This window comes from Dipodomys spectabilis, unplaced genomic scaffold, assembly GCF_019054845.1.
Source record: "Dipodomys spectabilis isolate Male_0828 unplaced genomic scaffold, ASM1905484v1 ptg000418l, whole genome shotgun sequence".
In the NCBI taxonomy this organism is placed as follows: Eukaryota; Metazoa; Chordata; class Mammalia; order Rodentia; family Heteromyidae; genus Dipodomys; species Dipodomys spectabilis.
The window spans coordinates 1,897,832-1,905,279 of NW_024871095.1; the positions used below are offsets into that span (position 1 = coordinate 1,897,832).

Below are 7,448 nucleotides of genomic sequence, written 5' to 3' on the forward strand. Positions count from 1 at the left end.
GGTCCAGCCTCTGAGTTCAAGCCCCAGAACCAGCACAAACTAAACAAACAAGCAAATAAAAGAAACCCCATGTATTTCTTTGGGACCCTACTTAAAGGAGTACTGGTCTGAGAAGAAGCTGCTTTTGCTGATCATACTCACTGCAATCTGCTTTTTTGGAATCCTTATTGCTATGGAGAACTCAGGACCAGACTAAAGGAATTGATAACTGAATCCTACAACAAGAGAATCAGCTCAGGAGTGAAACATCCACTCATAAGACACGTTAAAGCCTCCATATCTTTGTTTCTTTGCAGTACAATACTTTTAAAACAAGATTATTTCTTCTTCTTCTATGCTGGCCTTCAAATGGCACATTGTTTACTTTTGAAATACTCTCAACTAGAAGATTGCAGACAAGTTTATGTGAGTAAAGAAGACACTCAAAACAGCCAAATTCCTTCAAGCCTCAAATTCTTTTCTTGTACAGTAAAAAAGAAAGCAAAAGTTCACTTGAACTTTTAAATTCCTCTATGTTCAATTCCTCTCCTGGGATCAGTTTCCACATCCATTAACAATTACTTTCACTTACTTCCAGTAACAATCTATGGTAATATGTTCTTGATCTTGTTTCTTCCATAGTATCTTTAAGCTATCAAGTGTGGCTGAGGACAGGACTATCCAGTTCAGACAAAGAGAACTCGAAGAAGAAAGATAAGGTTTGCAGCAGAAGTAGGTGATTTATAATCTTAGACAATCTACTTAAATCTGTTGAAAATTCTCCCCTACCCCAAACTGCCCTCTTTTAAAAGCTTTGTTTGCTTTTCCCAAAACTGCCCTTCATTAACTATTTAAAATTTTGAGGGATCATATTCATACTCTCTAGAGATTGATGTTTGGTTGTGATTTTTGTGTTTTTGCTTTTTGTGTTTTTTCACTGAATTTCAAAAGGTTGTGCAAGTGTGTTACAATTAAATATATCAAATTGTCCCATGCTCCTGAATCAGAGTCACTCCTTCTATCATTCCTACCCCTTCTCCAAGATTTAGTTCTGATTTAACACTTCCTTTATCGCATGTGTACATTGAGTATTATAGCTGTACTTGCCCCTTGTTCTATTTTTCTTTCTTTATTGTGAAAATACTGTACAGAGGGGTTACAATTACATGGGCAAGATAAGGAGTACATTTCTTATCAAGTATTGTAGCCTCCGCCTTTGTTTCCCCTTCCCATCCTCCCCTCGACCCCCACACAATCTTCCTCCCCCCCCCCCCACCAAAGTTGCAATTTTTGTTTTCAACGTAAGTACTTGTACATCTCCCTTGTTCCATTTTTCATTAATTCTATGTCTTTACTATTATTCCTCTCTGGTTTCAAATTCCTAATAGTCATTCTGTTAAACTGTCTGTTGATATTTTGACAGGTTTATATACATTCCATGGAATGTCAATGCTGCATATACTTGAACTGATGTCAGCTTTTATTTCCATAATTCATTCATCTGCAATAACAATTTGCAAGTCTGGAGACGTGAAAAACCTAGACATGCTGTTATTCTCATCCATTTGGAAGATTCATCTTTAGTCAACAAGAAAGTTTAAAAATGGCTTAGAATGTATTCCTAACTACAAATTTTTATAAATGGCTTTGTAAAATAGTGTGTGATTATTTAACTTAACATGGGATAATACTTTATTCTATGTACGAGTTTTGGAAAAAGAAGTACACTAAAATTTACTACTATAGAGAAATATGATAGAAATAGAAGACAGATTTTATGTCATATCTCTGAAGAGTATCCAAATTCAAGACATAAAGTCGTATTTCTTACTATGTTAGACAGATAGGGAAAACATAAAACAACATGTGATAAGGCAATTATTTGTGACTTTTTAAAATGTACCTTATTAAGCGATGAAATTTACTTTATTAGCTAACTTTTGGGTTTGAAATATGGGAGGCTGATCTATTTAACACATTTCTGGAAGGTACCTACTGAACAACAAAAGTGGTGGGTTGTACTATTTCTACAGTTTAATAAATGGTGGAACCTATTTGGCATTAGTGCTGGGTAAATAAATCAACTCTATTTAACTTCCTCTCTACACTTGAAAAACTTGTAATGTCACTAAATATCATCTAATTGTCAAATGTTATTTTGGAGAATGTGATTTTAAAAAGTTTATTTGAAAAGGAATACATTTTCAGGAGATTAAATGCATGTTAACATTGGTTTGAGTGTGACAACATTTTTATAGCACAGAACCAAGTTGTACTGAAGTACCTGTGTTTTGAAGCACTAAGGAGCTTTTCAATTAATGTTTTTCTGAATTACATTTGACCTCTAAGTCAAGTTTTCCATGACTTGGTAGACCAATTATGGATCTATTCTTCCAGGAACTATTTTTTAACCAATTTATGCTGGACTGAAATCTTTCATTAATCATTAGAGGAGAGGTACTAAAAATAATCTTATGACACTTTGAGATCTTGTTCACTCTTAATGGCTGGTCATCTGTAAATTGAAAATTTGAATTACAGTACATTCTCTCAGATTTTGTGATCTCATCCTTCCTTTTAAGTTGCCTTGAATTTCACAATTGCTTACTGCTAATTTCTGCATCTCAAGAAATTGGGGCCCTGAAATATAGGAAATGAGAAATTGAGATGGGTCTTGAATTACTTTCTGTTTCCATGATGCATGAGAAGCAGAGTAAAATCCCTTATAGATTAGAGGAAAACATTGTTTTTTACCATGTGAATTCAGAAGATCAAGAACACTTACAAAGTATCACAAGTTTATACCGAAGACATGGTACTGATAACTTTTATATTCTAAAATATTTTCTAAACCTAATTATTCATATTCCAATTGTATTTATTGTAATAAATAAATATCAATTTGCCAAATTATCAACTAATTCTAGTAAGTTTCACTGTGTGAAATATGAAATCAGCACATATAAATATAAAATAGATAACTATGTATAATATAATAAAAAGGCACATGTTTTGCATTGTTCTGTTGTGGTTAGGGTTTCAAAGGCAACTATGTTTCAAAATATTATTCTATTTTCTCTAACTTAGTGTTTGATAGAGTTAGACCTAAAGCTTTACCATTTGTAAATTTATAGCCTGGAAGCAAGAGGAAACATGGTGATTAAAACATTAACAATTTAAGGCCTAATAATGAGGAGAAACATAGGGACTTCCACTGCAACTATGAAAATATTTGATGATAGAAAGGCAGTAGTGTAATTGCTGCATGGTTGGATGGTAGACACGCCAGGACATTAGGTAATAAATGCATATGAACAATTTATTCTCCCCCTTGTCTTTAGCTACTTTTGAAATGGTAGGTAAAATAAACAATTATATTTTGATAAATACGTTCTAGTCTGAACAGTTCTGTCTGAAATGTTCATCTCTCTATGATCTCTTGTAACTAAGATTTGTTTTGTTCAAGTAAGACAATCTAGGGTGTCAGGGTAAGATATTCTGGTTGGTCTGCTCCTACATGGAAGAAGGGTAAAGCGTCAGGGAGATATTTGTGCCTGTAAGACCTCATTTGGGAAAATTTCAGCTGTAGAGGTTTAGAAGTAGCTCTTAAGCAAGGCTTACTTTCAATCCATTAGCTCCACAAAGGTAACTCAGTTAGATAAATAAGTACTTGAAAAAGCCATCACCTTTGGACCTAGCTATAAATTCTTGAAATTACAATCAAATCCCAAATGAAAAAGACTTAAAATAATTATTGACACAAAATATTTCAAATATGAGCAATCGACTGAACAATATAATTTTTTCCAGTATTCACAGAATTTTAGGGAAATAAGATCAATTGCATTGTTAGGAACAATAAGGTTTCCTTGTTACAAATAGGCACCCAAGGATATAAGCCTGTTTAAAGATTGCATCATTAACTACTTAAATTTAGAGGACACTACATGCTTCAGCAACACGTATACCCAAATTAAAATACAGAGATTAACATGGCACTTGCACAAGGATGATATGAAAATTTGTGAAGTATTGCATATTTTTCATTCTTCAGATTCAAGAAATGAAAAACAGTTATTAAAAAGCTGATTACAAAATTGCAAATGTAATAATACATGTAATTCATATAATTAAAAGTTAGTTTGACCTCAGTGTATAAAATCTTCACCTTAGAAAGGCCTTTACATAGCATAACTTTTACAAAACTGTTGAAAATAGACAACTTTGTCACTTTCTCCAAAGAAATAAAATAGTATAAGGACCTAGGAAAAAAAAAAGAATCTTAAACTGTTTCTATCTGGAATGCAATCTGAAAGGACATACAAATGAACCTATATATTATAAAACAATGTAGAATTTAGAGTATAACTAGGAGAGAATAAAAAAAGATTATGGACATTATACAAACATAGATTATAGAATATTTTAAAATATACTATTTTCAGACAATGACCAGAAATACTTTAGTTTCTCTACTACTCATTTCAAAAGATAAGTTAAAATTATTTCTGATTAAAAATTAACCAACTCTGCAGAAATCATTATAGATGTATATAAAAACTCTTGAATATATTTTGACATCAAATGCAGGCAATTCACTTGGAAGTATTCCACAGAATCCATGAATTTTTACAGTAAGAGATTGTTGTTGCCAGGCGCCAGTAGCCCACGCCTATAATCCTAGCTACACAAGAGGCTGAGATCTGAGGATCTCGATTCAAAGCCAGCCCGAGCAGGAAAGTCCGTGAGATTCTTATCTCCAATAAACCACTAGAAAACTGGAAGTGGAGCTGTGGTTCAAGCGGTAGAGCACTCTCTTTCAGCCGAAGAGCGCAGGGATAGCACCCAGGCCCAGAGTTCAAGCCCCACAACCAACCGAAAAACAACAACAACAACAACAACGAGATTTCTTTTATTTAGATTGTGAAAATATTTTGTATGGACATAAAAGGATGGACTGTCATTTTTGAAATTTAAGAAACTTAACCAAACCATTAGGACTGAGGAGAACAATTTGTACAGCCTTCCACAACTTCAAAGATGTAGTGATACATAATTTTCTGTTTGGCCATATCAAATGCAGTTTCTTCCAAGTTGTTCTTCAGGCCTGGATTGACATAAGGGTTCAACAGAAGTAGATCCAAAGTATCTTTGCTATCTCAATACTCAGCATCAAGATGCAAGGGGGTCAAGAGGCCTTTAGTATTGGCATTGGTATCTGCATCATGATGAAGTAAAAAAGAAGCCACACTGGTATTATTCCAGATATATGCACTGTGCTGGGGTGTCCAGCCATCTACAGTTACTGCATCTGCCGCTGAGCCACCAACTCATGGAAAATGTCTAAGTGTCCACTGTAGGCTTCCCAATGAAGTTGGGTATATTCATCGTCATCCCTAGTATTCACATGAGTGGCCTTTTAGGAAAGTAGTCTCCACACTGTTGTAAGCTGATTATTTTCAGCAGCCCAAAGAAAAAATTTGTTTCAATCCTTCTCCATTTAATTCTTGCAATTGATATCATTCCTCACTTGTTCATCTTGTTCCTCATTTTCATCATAATTGCCTAACCAGAGACTTTGAATGCCAATGGGAATAAGGTGTCCATGTATTTCCCTACATAGATTGAACTGGTCAGAAATATCCAGTGAATTTTCTGCATATGTTTTTTCACCATGATTTCTATTCTCTTTTTCCATTATTACTACTCAAAATTATTCTAACTTGAGAGTAGGGAATTTATGGAGAGCAGAGGAAAAATGTTCCTCAATATTCAAAAGTACAGACTCAAAATGAGGACCATGGGTGTCTTTATGTGCAGCTTATTCTAGGAATTAGAAAATATGAAATAATGACTTCTATAAAAATGATCTGGGAAATGTCAGAGCAGAAAGTGAAATGAGGAAACCAAAAACATAAAAGCAAAATAAATTAGGATAATTATGTAGCAATAATATCATGCTGATTCTGAACTGCTGTTTGTTTGTTTCTTTTTGGGTCCGGGGGTGGGGCCTGAACTCTGGGCTTGGGCACTGTCCCTCAGCTCAAGGCTAGCGCTCTACCACTTGAGCCATAGTGCCACTTCCGGCTTTTTTCTTTTTGCTTATGTGATGCTGAGGAATAGAACCCAAGGCCTCAGGCATGCAAGGCAAGCGGTCTACCACTGAGCCACCTTCCCAGCCCGATCTATTGTTTTGATTATATTCTCTAAGAAGAAAAAGCGAGGATAGATAGCAAAGGACTACTAATATGTTTGACTTCTCATTAATCACCTTCAATCACCAAAATCACATGAAAACAATAGACAGGCCTACTTTATTAGATGAAAACAAGTGTCTTTAAAAAAAAAAACAAAAGAATTTAAGTAGTCATGCAAAGGACTTCGATTTTACTACAGCACTATACATTTTTTTATAATGTTGGGTAACAATAAATATTGGATCCATTAGAAAGCTCTTAAAGCTTATATGTTCAATAGTGAGTTCTCTTACACTATATCATGATATTTTTGTGTATGATCTTAAGAAGAAATTTACATTACTAACTTGAATTTCTGACAGAACAATATCATCACTGCACATCTTGCTTTTATCATCTACGTTTTAAATGACTATTTAAATATGTGCATTAGATAAGCATAAAAGAATAATAGAAGCCACGCTGATGGCTCATGTCTTTAATCCTAGCTAATCAGACAGATGAAATCTTACAATTGAGGTTTGAAACCACACCAAGAAACAAAAAGTCCAGGGGCTGGGAAGGTGGCTCAGTGGTAGAGCTCTTGCCTTGAATGCATGAAGCCCTGGGTTTGATTCCCCAGCACCACATAAGCAAAAAGAAAAAAAGGCAGAAGTGGCACAGTGGCTCAAGTGGTAGAGCGCTAGCCTTGAGCTGAAGAGCTGAGGGACAGCACACAGGCCCAGAGTTCAGGCCCCAAGACCGGACCCACACCCCCAAAAGAAGAAAAAAGTAAAAAAATCCATTAGATTCTGATTTGAAGGTAACCAGCAAAAGCTAGAAATGGTACTGTGGTACAAGCGGTAAAATGCTAGCCTTGAGAAAACTAAAACAAAAAAAACAACAAATTCTGGGACAGAGCCAGGCCTTAAGTTCAAGCCTTAGTATTAGCACCAAACAAATGAATGAATTACTTAATTAAAATAAATTAAGTGGTCACATGTGTCAAGGCAAGTAAAATGTAACACCCGTGATGACGGGATTGTGTATTATTTTGTAATGAGGTAAATTATCATTTGTCCTAATCACTAATATTTTATTTGAACTTTTTTGTACAATAAACCCTGAATTTAGCATGCCTGTATATGTGTGTGTGTACATGTGCACACATGTGTGTATGTGTATATGTATGTGTGTGCTGTTGCAATGTTGCTTGCCAATGTGAACAAGTTAAGCCTGAAAAGATCTAACTGTGTTGTAATATTTTATTTATCAGTATCTGTCATGTCATCT

General features: G+C 34.7%; 1 pseudogene; it reads left to right on the forward strand.

Moving 5' to 3' along the window:
- Positions 1 to 3,926: 3,926 nt before the first annotated feature.
- Positions 3,927 to 4,023, forward strand: LOC122097226 (annotated as a pseudogene).
- Positions 4,024 to 7,448: the final 3,425 nt, after the last annotated feature.